At 40.5% G+C, this 14,636-nt stretch overlaps 1 protein-coding gene across 9 annotated transcripts in view; it reads right to left on the bottom strand.

Moving 5' to 3' along the window:
* Positions 1 to 14,636, bottom strand: part of EBF1 (EBF transcription factor 1) — a 271,263-nt gene that overhangs the window by 76,846 nt on the left and 179,781 nt on the right. The window lies entirely within an intron of this gene.

Genomic DNA, 14,636 nt, shown 5'->3' with positions numbered 1-14,636 from the left:
GGTTAGCATATGCAAGCCTTAAAGATTACAGCACCCTGCCAAAAATGGCAACCTCCTCCCGGTCCTTCATGACATCTGCACTGGGTGAAATCACTGAACCAAAAATACACGCACCGTGCAATCCCTCCAGGTTGGGGGAAGGGAAGGGAAGGGAAGGGAAGGGAAGGGAAGGGAAGGGAAGGGAAGGGAAGGGAAGGGAAGGGAAGGGAAGGGAAGGGAAGGGAAGGGAAGGGAAGGGAAGGGAAGGGAAGGGAAGGGAAGGGAAGGGAAGGGAAGGGAAGGGAAGGGAAGGGAAGGGAAGGGAAGGGAAGGGAAGGGAAGGGAAGGGAAGGGAAGGGAAGGGAAGGGAAGGGAAGGGAAGGGAAGGGAAGGGAAGGGAAGGGAAGGGAAGGGAAGGGAAGGGAAGGTTGCCTTTATTTCTGTTTTCCAGTAGTGAAATTAAAGGTCTTGGCGTTGATTTTCTGCTGAACATTTTGGATGCTCGGTTCCCATTAATGGGAAATGAAAATGTAAATTACCTGGGATAATACTCCACCTACAATCAATACTTAAACCAGTGTTTCTCTTTTATCCTGATGCCTCAGCTAGCAAAGTTACATTTCATGGAGTTCTCTCTGTTTCTCTTTTCTTAATGATTTCCAAAGCTCTCAGTTGTTGATCAGTGCCTGAAAAATGACTGCATGGAAAAAGGAGGCAATCCAGAATAATGAGAGACCTGTTACAACAAAAATCTGCTCCTTATTTTATTTACAACATTTCCATAAAATAATAATTTAGTTATCTCTGTATGATTGCAAGAAATGTATTTTCATTCATTCTCATAAACCCTTTCACATCACAGAGGAAGTTCTGGGAGTTTCTTTGCTTATTTGGGTTATTTTTTTGTTTTACTTTAGCACCTACCTCCTGCTTTCCAAAAATTAATAAAACAGTCAGAGTCCTTAATACCTCCCTGCAAGTCAGTAAAACTTGGCCTCCAAAGAGAGGTCTGCCATCTTTGTTTGGCAAATAATAAATTCCCCAAGAAAAATGCAATGTTGCAAACCCACTTAAAATTATGTTAAATTAAGTTCAGCCTAAAGATTAATATATATATATAAACAATACATGTATTATTATTCTTGAAATATATATCTGCACTCCCTCTAAATATACATATTTCAAGAAGCTTAACAACTTTATTGTGAATTTTTTGATGTGCTGCTCTGATTTTTTCATTCCTAGGAAATTTTGCACAGGCTTTAAGCTACAATTTTTACATTCTTTTTTTTTTCTGCAGAATTGCAGGGCTTTCATTTTAAGTCAGCATGAAGAAACTGCTGTGGGTGGCTTTGGGCAAACGTTGCTCCCTGCCTAAACTGGTGCAGCCCCTCAGCTTCAGCACTCCCTGTGCTCTTGAGCAGCTCAGGTGCACAGGGATGCACACACTGGATCAGACATCCAAGAATATTGCACAGGGCCTTTCAAATATTGGCAGCACCTCCAGCTCCACTACTGGGGATACATGTGCTCAGACCCCACCACCAAAGCAGTGACTGCTCTGCTACCCCAGGGATGCACAGATACATTTTGACCTCCAAGCGAGATAAATGCTTTACCATTCAGCAGTGCTTTAGCCCAAATTATTGCACCTCTATTCCTTTACTCCTTCCTCCACCCCATGGTGCCACTTGCAAAGGTGCAGGAGCAGTGTGTGATAGGCAAAGGCAACAAACACCATGTAGGGGACTGAGGTGTGACACAAGGATGGGATTGTTGTATCTGAGTATGTGCTCTAAAAGTTCTGTTAATAAAACAGTGAAAAAAAATCCTATCTGCCTGTCCCATTTCAATTTCAGTGGCTTTCCACTATCAACTTCCCTGATGAAGTTATGGAGCCCAGCTAAGTCACTATGACTATTTTAAAAACAATAGGCATGTCCAGAAAGGAGACTGCATCTGGTTAAGTGCACTCAAGTTTAAAAATAGTTGTACTGATGCAATTTCTGGGTGAGGATGGAGACAACCTTGCGAATGGAAGCCCAAAATGTGTACTATAAATCAGCCCTAAAAGTTTGTCAAAACAAACATCACTGCATAGCTTGCATACTCCAAAATATACTTAATTTAACTGACTGGTCCTTTGTGATCCAACAAAGAATTCTATATTTGCTAAATGTTAACCCTCTGCTTTATTGCTTTGCTGAACCCAACCTAACAGAAGGGCAGGTGGGTGCAATTTCCAAATTCCTGGTTTGTTTTACCACCAGCCCTGGTCCTGTTTTCTCACTTTCATTTTCCATCAGTAACTTAACAAAACAGTAAATCCCTCATAGTAAATCTCCCTAGAGTCAGAACACAGGACCAGATAAAATCCTGTAAGGTGTAAGAGCATCCAGAGCACAACAGGGCTGAGCCTTGATGCTCCAGCATCCACTGGTACATTATGGCCACACCACACCACAAGGTTTAATCAGTGATATACAGAAACTATTCTAGATGAAACACAGAGTTCAATCTATGTCTAAATTCTCACTGCCAAACTAAATACTAGTATCAACTACCTTTTATTACATCTTTCACTATCACAAAGGAAAAAACAGAACCCCACATCCCTCAAATTAACCCCTCCCCACTACATTACACAGCGCAACAATCAGAAATCCACCTGAGATGGATATTACAGCAAACAACGAATTTATTTTCCGGATAAAAACAAGATCCAAGTAATACTAATTTTTAGCTGGGGTCTCTTTGCTCAGCAGAATTGAGAAAGTCTGCCCACAACAGAGAGCTCGCAGTAATCGTCTTTCAGAAACAAGAACAACCCATGCAGAAACACAAAGCAGTTCTGCCAGGGACAGGGAGTGCCTGTAATCCAGTTTCTTCAAGGGAAATTCAAGTACCCTAAGAGTTCTTATTCCTCATCTGATTTCTCTCACAAATCACAGGCTCTCTAATGCAATTTTCTGGAGTCTGAGAAGCATAAAGTCAAATATGAACAAGTCTGGTGGAAAATCTGTGACGCTAATCTTGGCCTACGTTGTACTTTTAACAGGCACTGAATTTGTGCACCGGATTATCCAGATGGCCATACAGGAATCATCCTGATAGGATTAAACCTTTGTGCTGAACTCTGCTCCATCTGCTCTGGGAGGTTTGCCTATCGCTATCGGAATATGAATGCTCAGCCTATGCTCAACACCACGACTGAAAGCGCCCGTGTACCCCCCCCACACATACACATACATGTGCACACACAGCTCCCTGAGTGCTTAATTAGTAATGTGAGACGAAGTTACCCCCAAGTTTACCACTAAAGAAACATACTGGTTTTATTACTCGTTTGAAGAACAAAGTGCGCTATATCTAAATTCAAACAAAAGAGCATTTTTGTTGTTGTTCTGGGACTTGTTCAATTCATTAAACCATAATACTGCCATAAATTTATAGATGAAGGCATGACTAAACATAAAGCAGCAAGGCTCTTCATCTTTGAAATCTATTAGTGTATGAGGATGTATGACACAGTCGCACTTTGAAGATGTCATGGTTAAATATTTCAGATTATAAAACAGCCAGCAACAAAACACATGCGTGCACACAGCACTGGTAGCTGCTCTTTGCAGCTCAATCTAGTCACAGCCCAAGAACAAAAAAGTAATAATCACTCCCAGTAAAAGAAAAGCTTATTCCCATTAATGTTTCTTTCTGCTTTTATTATCTATTAATGACAGTCTCCTGCACTCATTGTTGCAGCCTGCCAGATGCAGCAAAGATCCATATTCATCATGTGCAAAAATTGTGCTCGGGCTGTCTCTGTGACAGGTTATGTAGAGCTGCCAACAGAGGGACCAAGGTCTGATGCACGGCCTCGGGTTTCCAGGCCCTGGGCCAAGGGAAAAGGTAGGGAATCTGGCTCTCCTGCAGGAAAAGCATCCCAGTGATCAGAAGGTTTAACTAAATTTCTGTCCTGGCCAGAAATACACTGTGAACTAATGAAGAGCTGGGATGGAAAGGGTAGATATGCAAATTAATTATTATTGTTATATTATTATTAGATAATGAATAATAATAGTAAAAATAATCTTTTTATTATTGTTAGTAGATTCAGCAATGCAATATAATCCTCAGCCCCTGTTTGTGATGGCAGTGGGACAGTGGTGGAGGCGACATAACCTGCACTGCATTTCAAGCAGCAGCCACGACTGCATTGCACAGACTGAGACCCCCTTGTCTCTGCTGTGCTGTGTCTTTCAGACTGTTCCTTCCTCTGTTCTTTGTGCTGCTCCAAGTGCAGGGTCAGGCACCCCCTCACAGCCATTTAGGCTTTACTTGCAAAAACATAAGCATAAAATTATATTTATAGTTCATAGTATCTGTCCAGCAATGACACCACATAAAACCAGCACGCTGAAAATCTGAGTGAATACTTTGGACTCGAGCCTACAAATGCTTAGAGAAGTTGTTCTTTCAATGTCTCTGATAAAGTCATGCTAGGTTTTTATTTATTTATTTAGGGCCGCATTCAGACCACCTACCTCAGGCATTGCAGCCTGTCAAATGTCAGACTCCAGCTCTGGCTGGGTGAGTAAGTCTGCCTAAATTAGGGTCCTCTTTCTGCTGTACAATAAGCAGAAATGGGAAGACACCTCTGGAAGCCTGGAGACCCAGGGAGTTCCGTGCTGGCTCAGGAAAGTACCAAGGGATCTCGGCAAGACGATATCATAGGTAGGGAGCAGCCAGAAGCAACCTCATAAAAAATATTTGGCAGCTGATACTGAGCAGGGACCTGACTCTGGGCTTTTGTGCAGGCACCTCTGCTCAGGCTCAGGGGCTGAAGGAGGAGGCAGCACTCACCATCACCTTCAGGATCAGGCAGCACTCGCCATCATCCCAGGAAAAGAGTAATTTTCCCCAAAGGGCCCCTAATCACAGTAGCTTTACCTTTCAGTGTCTCAGAGAGCCAAACATGGTCAGAAGTACTTCTTTCCTCCCCTCTTGTTCTCCTCAAAGATCCCACGGAGCTGAGTGATGCTCTCACCTGAACATCCTGCAGGAAAGTGCTGTGACTTCAAACCCAACCCATGAACTGCATAATGCTGCAGCTGGAAAGACGAGCAGTGCTGTGGTCAGGCAGAATTTGCTCCGAGTGCTAGCCTTCCCTCTGGGCATGGATCAGGTAACACCAAACCTATGAATTCCATATGCAAGCCGGCTTTTCAGGAAACAGCAACATGAGCTGTCTGTTCAGCCACCAGCAGCAGGGGAGAGATCCAGCACTCTGGTGCCATTTCACAACACAGAAGGGACCTCTGTGGGAAAAGCACTTTGCTTTTTCATGGGATAGATACAGAACCTCTGAGAAAGCTGCTACAAAACCATAATGATATGGTATTAACCAAACATAATTAATTCTGAACTGCCTTACACTCCCAGTGCTAACAGGCACTTCAACAGTAGTACACCAAACAGCACACAGGTTCCTGCAGTACTTGGGACCAGATTTTTGGGAGCATCCACCAATCCAGTGGTTGCAGTAAGCAACTAGTGGAATTTTCAAAGCGCCTGGCAGACAGGCATAGAAATTCTGTCGCCAGAGTTTTAAGAATCCCACTAAACACCGACCTGCAGCTTTAGGCACCTTGGTGCTTTGAGAATTTGGCTTTAGGCCCAAGAATCTCCAAATAGGGATACCTACATTCTTGGGTGACCACTTGCCTCACAAAAAATGGATCAGAAGTTCAGAAAATCCTAAACATTCACATCATGAAGGGCAGCACCTCGTTAAGCGTTTCGCTGTGGCCGTTGTGTCTTGCACATCTAAATGTTTGAATTACTTTTGAGAAGTAAGTTTAAACTTCTGAATTTCTGACAAGGTTTTCATAAAACTTTATTCTTGATCTTTTTAATAAACTTCTGAAGCCCTTTCGCTTTGCTCAGTGAGGTCATAAACCAGCACTGCTTATATTACAGTCATTTTCACGCTAAGGATTTGTTTTGTCACAAAGAGAACTATAAATTCATGGAATGAAGGTGGAAAGCAGAAAGGACTAATTGTGACACACAAAGCTTTCTGGTTATGCTCAGCAAACAGTTTGGGCTAAGATTTTAAAAAACACTTTATGAAGTTGTACTACTGGCTTTAATGAAAGCACACTTTTTGCAATGCCATACACTCCCAAAAATCTTGTACTCTGGATTTGGGCCAAACACAAAGCCTTTCTTCATTCCATTATTAATTATTAGTAGCTTATTTTTATTTTTTACTACTAAACGTTAGTAGCTTTCAAATAGCAAACCAGATTAGAATAACCGCTCCAAACATTCCACCCTGGTGGGCTCCATTTTCTGCATCAGTACTCTGGTTTATGCTATTAACTCATTTCCTTGGATGTGGAGGAGCTTTGTCAAATACTCATTTTTCTGAGGAAACACTTGGCAGACAGAGACTTGAATGCTCACACCAATCCTCTCTCAGTTCAGTGACAAGATCAGTTCATTATTTGTGAAGTTTTCTAAACTGAATATTCTAAATGACAGTTTTGTGGAAAATTTTCACCTAAACAAAACTTTAATTTTGAGACTGTTATCACTGAGATGATTCACAGCTTTGGACATAAGTTTCGTGGGAGCAAAGACCTTTCATAACTACTGATTTCTCTGGGATATTTCAGTACTGGGGTGCTCAACATGAAACATTTGGAAGTGTCCAAATACCTGCAAATGGCTGTGAACACCATTCTTTGATAATCATGACATTTTGTAACATCCAGATGAATTCTAAAAAAAAAACCCACTAATTCTTGGCCTTCAACTTCCAAACCCCAATTCACAAAATTATTTTCCTTCATACTCTGCCCAAACCAGCAGGGGAACAGAGTGAAAAAAAATATTTTCCCAACATAACACCAAAAAAGCCATCCTATAATGAAGAAGCTAAGTTAGAGGAATTTGTTCAGAAATAATATTAAACATACTACAATAACACAATGTGTTGTCATTTCCTCTGTGCCCATTTTGGAAGGTTGGAAAATCAATGCCAAAATGGCAAAACTTCACTGCCATAGTGCAGTATCTCTCAAATATTTCTACAATCCTGAAGTCATTCTTCTCCCCTATGATGCCATTGTATTTGTGACATGGTGGCCAGCAAAGCAAATTGAAATGTAATGAATACTCATTAGCCATGAATATTCATTTCCTATTTGAGTCTGCTGAATGTTCTCCTGGTACCTGTGAAGTTTCTATCAAACAGGGGAGCGAAGCTTTTTTTACTTGCATGACTGTATTTCAGCTCCTCTGAGGTCTGGAGAGAAACCTCAAACCTCCAGCAAATGGCTGGTCAAACTCTCCAAATAAGAGTCAATTCTTATGGTGGTTGGAGAATTTCCATCTGAACTTTCCTCCCTTATGGGTCTGCTGTAACAAAACAGTTTTTTATGTGCAAATATGTATCAAAATTTAATTGCAGTTTTCTCCTTGTTTTCTTCTTTCTGCAATTTTGGGAGTGCAATTCTGAAAGTTCCTCAGGGAAATTCACAAAATTCTCTCTATCTTCATCCAGGTACTATTTTTCCATGAATTCATTGCATCCTCATAGCAATAGAGGGTAACAACACATCAGAGCTTGATGTCACTTAGATATTCTGGGGGAACAGCTGTTTGGGGGTATTTTATTTATTTATTTATTTATTTATTTATTTGAAAAACATAAAGGGCAGCTGCTCGTGGGTAGAAACTGATACATCTTATCTTTTTTAAACGGAGGTGTTTCCCATTCCCAGTTTTCCTTTCTCAATTAAACATGACCCTAAATCCCTGATAAGCAATAGCGAAGCAGGAATCCTTTCTAAAAGTGGCAATTGGGGTACCCAAACTTGACTTTTCCAGAAGTATTTCCATGGATATTATGCAACAGCAATCACTTCATTAATGACTAGAATACCTCAAATGGTATCTCGTAAGTCTCCTGCAGAAGTGTTAGCACAAATAGGTTACACAATAATGTTTAAAAACAAAAAAAAAACCCCACAAACTCCAACCTCCAACTTCATGCAATAGCTACATTCTAATGGCAGAACTGGAATTCTGGAATCTCCTCGCCTAAACCAACCATTAAAAACCCATCTTTGTCATTCAAATCTTGTTTTCATTTAGCCTCAGACTAAAAATAAATTTTGAAAGATCAGAATTGCTGCAGGCAGATATTCCAAGCTTTTGAGTACCTCTCCATAATGGATGATTTATGACCCAGACAAACAGAAACAAAAGATTTTCTGCTTTTCGTTTGGCGTGCCTGGCTGTGAGAAGGGCAGCTCCACCTACCCACCCACCCAGCTCTTGTGCAACTCTCAGTAACATCCAAGGAGGAATAAGGGATCAGGGCCTGCAAACAGCGACTCTGCTCTGGTGAAGATTAAAAAAGAAAGACATCAGCAAAATTAAGTGCGGCACAATTTAGTTAACTCAGTTTTGGTTACCTAAATTGGAGCTGTGCAAATCCTAGCTCTGCCATGTTTTGCTGATCTGACAAATCCCAAGATTTCACTCCTGAAAAGACCATTTTGATCACCCAGCCTGACAATTCTGCATAGCACCCACCAGAGAACCTCACCCAGCAATTCCCATGTGAGGAATTACTCAAACCTTAGCCTCTCCCTGGCCTGGCATACATTTTTTGGGAAAATATCACATCCTTACTCAACATTTGCAACCCACAGAGAACTTGCCACAGTACTGGAAACTTACTTCAGTGCTTCCCAGAGTTTAAATCTTGTTGGGATCATCATGAGTCTTTATCTACCAATTCTCTCAAGTAAAGCATCTTAACTCTCTGGCCATGTTTTGTTCTTCAGAGGGACAGATGCTCTAACTCCACCCAAGTCCACATTCTGAACTAATCCAGTCCTGGTGTTCTCACTTGTTTTAGAAGTTCCATCTGATTATGAGAAAAAAAATTGTTTTGAGGGTGACAGAGCACTGGACCAGGCTGCCCAGAGAGGTTGTGGAGTCTCTGGAGATATTCAAAACCTGACTGGATGGGATGAAGTGTGACCTGCTCCAGGTGAACCTGCTCTAGCAGGGGGTTGGACTGGATGATCTCCAGAGGTCCCTTCCAGCCCCAACCATTCCCTCATTTTGTGGAACAGAGTAAGTCCACAGGGTAGCGAAAAGGTTAATATTACACACTCAGTGAGGTCAAGCTCCAAGAACACATAACAAGCCATTATGTTAAAAATTGCCTGAATTTATGAGTCACTGCATTTATGAAGGAACCGATACGAAAAAGACAACTTGGCAAAAATAAAGAAAATTATTTCCAGCTTGAAGTTTTGCAATCCTTCAGTATACCAAGGCTCACTTACTGTTATTACTATCCATGTTGTGCAATGTTCTGAAAGTCACATTTTTTTCCCCTGTGTATGCATAGAGATGTCCAACAACCCAAGGTATTCTTCCTTCATAGAAAATAAATTAGAAAGCAGACATAACTCAGAATAACATACAAATCCCCTCAAGTAGAGTGGTAGAATCCCAATATTTTTTTTCAATATTTCCCTTCTAAATAATAAATCAAGCCCACTGCATTTCTCTATATGGAATGATATGATGCAGAAAAAGTGTGTGTGTTTGTATTTTTCATATAATCACAAAAACATTATTAAGCTCAGCACTAAACCATAACAGGTGCTTCCACCCATGGAGGAAACAAGTCAAACTTTAATGTTTCTTTGTTTAAACCAAGCTAGTGTTTTAATGCAGTAGTCCCTAACTTTGATGAATAACCTGAACCTATACCAACTAAGGGTAAAATGTACAAAGTTTTGAAGATTAACCTGTCTCAACTTGCTAAAATTTTTGCTTCAGTCAGTATTCTGTCTTGGAGTAACAATTTCATCAGCCAGAGATAGGCACCACCAAGGAATTCAGTGTTAAAATGGTTAAAATGGTGCTGATAGGTGCATCCCCGTCACAACTCTACACACTGCCCAAAATTTAGTGGTTAAAGTTGTGCCAAAGCCACTTAGGGCACAAGAAGGAGGTCACTAGGCCAGATTTCTGAGTCTCTTTCAGGAATCACCCACCACATGCAACTAAATTCACAGTATTCAATGTCTGTGCTCAACAATTGTGTTACAGTCAGACTAGAAATGAGACCTAAGGGCAGTCAGTCTCAAAGCTTTATTTTATATATTATGCTCTCCAAATAGTTTACAAGGTGGGGGGAAATTTTTCCATTTTTAATAATCTAAACAGAAAATACCTAATTCATTAAGGCACAGCCTAGAAATCATTTTTGCTTTCAAATCTGAGGACTCAGTGGAAAATCTGTGATTGTGCAGTCACCGAGAGCTCTCAGATGGCCTGGGATGGGCAGGATTGGCAAGAAAAGCTCTTTAAATGCCCCACTGCTGACAAGAGGATCTACCTGTCATGTCCAGCTGAGGCACAGCCACTACTACTTTTTATTTCCTGTGGGAAGTTTTGCACCTGCAGACAAACGGTTGGAGTCACTCATTGCTGTCACAAGCTAAAACAACATTGTAAAAGCTTGACTGTCTCAGGTACCACAATAGAGTGATCAAATAATCCAGCCATCCACTATCCTCTCCAGTTTAAGGCAACCACTAGTAATGGTTTTGCTACATAATGACCTATTTTAGATATATATACACACAGATTTATGTATATTTCATCTTAAAATAACAGCAGGGCATTGCTTTGGAATCATGGTTATCTCCACTTCCACCTGCAAACCCTGACATCACTCCTTATCATTTGTGTCTATTTCTACCCTGCATCTTTCATCTGCTGCTGCTGTTGAGCTGACTCAGAACCAAATCGTCAGCAAACCTCACCGTCACCTAATTCTTCAGTGCTTTCCTATGGAGGAGGAAGGAAAAGAAAAAAGAAATAAAACTGTCCCTTTAAAAACCCCAGCATTTAAGCTGCTTGTCAGTCGTCTTCCTGACAAGGCCACTTGAATGTATTCAGGAATATTTGCATAAATGCTCACAGTGAGTTCACCGTGGCAGCTAGTGCTAATGGTACATAAAGTAATTTAGTCACTTCTCTTAGGCATCCTGTCAGGGTGATAAGCACCCCCTCTTTGCCTTGTTGCATATTAGATCATTAGATAATAAAGTGTTAGAGCATGCAAACTGACAGGGTCTCAGGGACTATCATTTTTCGAGGGCATTGCATTCTGCCAGTGAGGAAAAATAATAGAGAAACTGATGCTGAAATTGGCTTTACATTCTTGCAAAGACATTCAAAAGATTTGGGGAGAAAAAAGATTTTTTACTTTGCAATGATATGAGAGTTTTAACTGGAAACTTTGCAGCAGTGGATTTATTGCTGGTAAATTCGAAAAGAGTTGTTACAAGTCCTGCCAGAACTCTCCCATTCTATAAGTTCATCACTTAAATTTCATTGGAAAGATTTTGCTTTTAAAATTGACACCCCGGGATGAACTACAAGCAGAAATACATCCTACTGACTGGGGCCTGTTGGCTCTCGACTATACATCTTGCTATATATATATAATTTGGAAAGGTCAACCACACCAGCTTTCTGGTTTACCATAAATATAAAACCAGTGAGGATCCAACTATTTGTGAATGAAAAAGTGATAATTATTGAAAACCACAGATTACTGTGGCTTACCCTATTTATACCACACAGAGATGGATGGAATAATAATTGGCCTCTGCCAGCTATTACTTTTAAAAGATAGATATATTTATTTGAAAGATGAGCTGCTTAACCCACTGGTATCAAGGGGGCAGCGTGTGGATATGAAACCATGATCTGGGGTCCTGGTTATATTCAGAGAAAGGAGTTACAAAAAGAAACTTTCACTTTACTGAGTGAAAAGTCTGACAAGCAAGATAAAAATAGAGGTGTGTTGGATGTCCCAAAAATAATCCAGGCTACCTGCTAATGAGATGGTGAAACCCAAATGTGGAGACACCAGGCTCCTGAGTGGCTCAGGAGGCACAGCTTTCTTTCCAGCTTTTTGGCACCCACAGTGTCTTTTAGGTGTCACATAAACTGCAACTCCATGTTTCAGAGCAGCAAACACAAGCTTGTAAGGAAAAATAAGCTGGATATTGTCTAAGTAAACTCAACAACCAGCACACCTTGCTACATCCTGTTTCCCTTTTCCCCAACCCTCACAGTCAGCCATTCATCTCTATTGCCATCAGATATTTGTGTTAAGAAGTTAAACATCTGGAAAAGTCCACAGGAATACATTTGGTCAAGAGTATGTTATAATTAGATCCAAGATTTTAAAACCCTGTGACGAGCAGTTGCTCACCAGAGCAATGAACCAGGGACAAACCATGACTATGCTCACTTCCCATCTCCTTGCTTATGGATACTGGTCAGGTCAATCTGTCCTTCCCCTGAGGGAGACAGAAAAGCTGGGAAGATTAGAGGCAAACAAACTGCCTCTTTTTTTATCCAAAATAAAAATTCCAAAAACTGAAGAAAAATAATACATTTTGTGACTCGAACTGAAAGCAAAAATTAATTTCAGTGGAGGAAATTGTCATCTGTTCCAGTGGGTCTTGTCCAAAATTCAATAGCATTAAGCCTTTTCCTTTCCTTTTTATTTATTTAGTTAAGTGTTTTAGATACCTAATAACATCACAACAGTTACTGGATTTTTAAGTTTTTTTTCTTGTTTGTTGGACTCACATGTGCAGAGAATTCCTGGAGAGCAAGACTGAAGGATTTAGGTTAAAAAGAAAGGCTCCACCAAGCCTTTGGGAAGAGAACAATTTTGTAGTGTGAAGGTTGCTATTCAAAAGTAAGAATTTACTAGCAGTTGCTTTATGAGGTTGCTTGAGAGGTGCCTGAGAAAGTCGATTAGAAAAATCACCTTCCCCACAAAATGTACACATGGAGATATTTTGCAGATGTTGACTTTTAATATCAGCACAGTAACTCAGGTGTGTGCAGCTACGTAAGCAGAGTTATCTTTTTTTGTTGCTTTTTGCCAACAGAATCCCTCAGGTTATAGGAGTGGGAATGACAGCTGTGGTAAAATGAGACACCACCATGCATGAGAATAAGGGCATTTATGTAAGAGAAATTAAGTATTGCCTCGACCAAAAGCATGCACTGAGAAGCCTGCAATGGGGAAAAAAAGAAAAAAAAATAAAATATGGCAACTACTTTAGTAGGAATATAAGAAAAATAACAGGATTGTTTTTTTAAGACTAGACTTAATGGAAAGATTACAAAGCTGAACAGAAAGAAGTTTCCTTTTGTAATGCCTTCTTCTAATTAATAAAGACAGAGTTCATGCATTCCTTATAAATTTCAGTAAAAATTATGACAGTGGTTTGTTTATTAAATTAGGTTGTTGGCAGGATGAAAAAAAAAATTCTATAGCATGAATTATGGCTGAAAATGGCTCATAGCCTACATAAAAAGTTAGAGCTAAATAAATACAGATGTAAGTTATGTTTATATAATGAGAAACGCTGCTGAGCTAAGAATTTTAGGTTAGTAAGTGTGAACTACAGACCCGATTCTGCAAACACTTATCAATACCCTCAGCTTCTCTGACACAAGAAGCCTCATTGATCCCAACAGGACCATATGTGAGCATAATCTTAAATATATGCATAAGTGCTTGCAGGACTGATGCCTGAAAGCATAAACAGAATAGAAAAATATTTCCACAGGAATTCACTGAGCAGTAGAAACCCCCACATTTTCCCACTTCTCAGCATTAATAATTTCTTTTAACATATCTAGTTAACATTTTTCTGAGTGGCATTTGCTTTCCCAGAGAAAATTTTATCTGGTTTCTTCAAACTCTTTGGAAAAATCTATTTAATTATTCATCAGATCCTTGGCAAATATTTGTGAAACAAACCAGCATAAAGGACTGGTGCCTTCTACACTCAGCTACTTCAATAGGAGCTGAGGGTACACATCTCTTAGAGGGAGCAAGCACCTATTGAATTTAGGATTACAAACAGCTTTGAAGACAAAGAGCTATTCTGCCAAGCTGGAACAGGGAGAGGGGAGTGAAATGCCCTCTGTTTTTGTTTTGTTTTTCAGCAGTAGTCATCAACTTTGAGGACAAAGAGCAAAACAAAACATTAATCAAATCCAGATTTTTCAAAGTACATTTGCACTCAACAACTCCCATTTTAAGCACCTACAGTCACCAGCAGATGTTCCCTTCCAGGACCAGCTGACCTTACAGAAGAGATTACGTCCCCAGGCTGCTTCCAGCCACGTGCCCCCATCCCACCCTTGCTGGAGTTTACTGTCCTTTCAGAAAAGCCAAATTGCCTTGCACCATTTCTCCTTCAATCATTTCAGCAACAAGCTGGATTGGCAAAGAGTGATTATTTAAATGGCTTAATTCAAATGAACTTCATCGGCCTGGAGGAGACCAGGGAGCAAGCACACAACCATCCTAGCTGGCATGTCCACGGCGAAGAATAGCCTGGAGCAGGGAGGGGAGACAAACAGCTGTGGGAAAAGCAACGTCCTCAGCTGGCACAGCTGGAGCCAGAAAAGAACATTCATCCATGGCTTGAGTAAGCAGATGGATTTCCAAAAGGGCTCTGCTTTCATTTAGGGCAATTCAAAGGAACAGATGAATCTCCTAGAGAGCTCCACAC

The sequence above is a fragment of the Corvus moneduloides genome, chromosome 15 (genome assembly GCF_009650955.1).
Source record: "Corvus moneduloides isolate bCorMon1 chromosome 15, bCorMon1.pri, whole genome shotgun sequence".
Taxonomy (NCBI): domain Eukaryota; kingdom Metazoa; phylum Chordata; class Aves; order Passeriformes; family Corvidae; genus Corvus; species Corvus moneduloides.
This window is presented reverse-complemented; position numbering and strand designations above follow the sequence as displayed.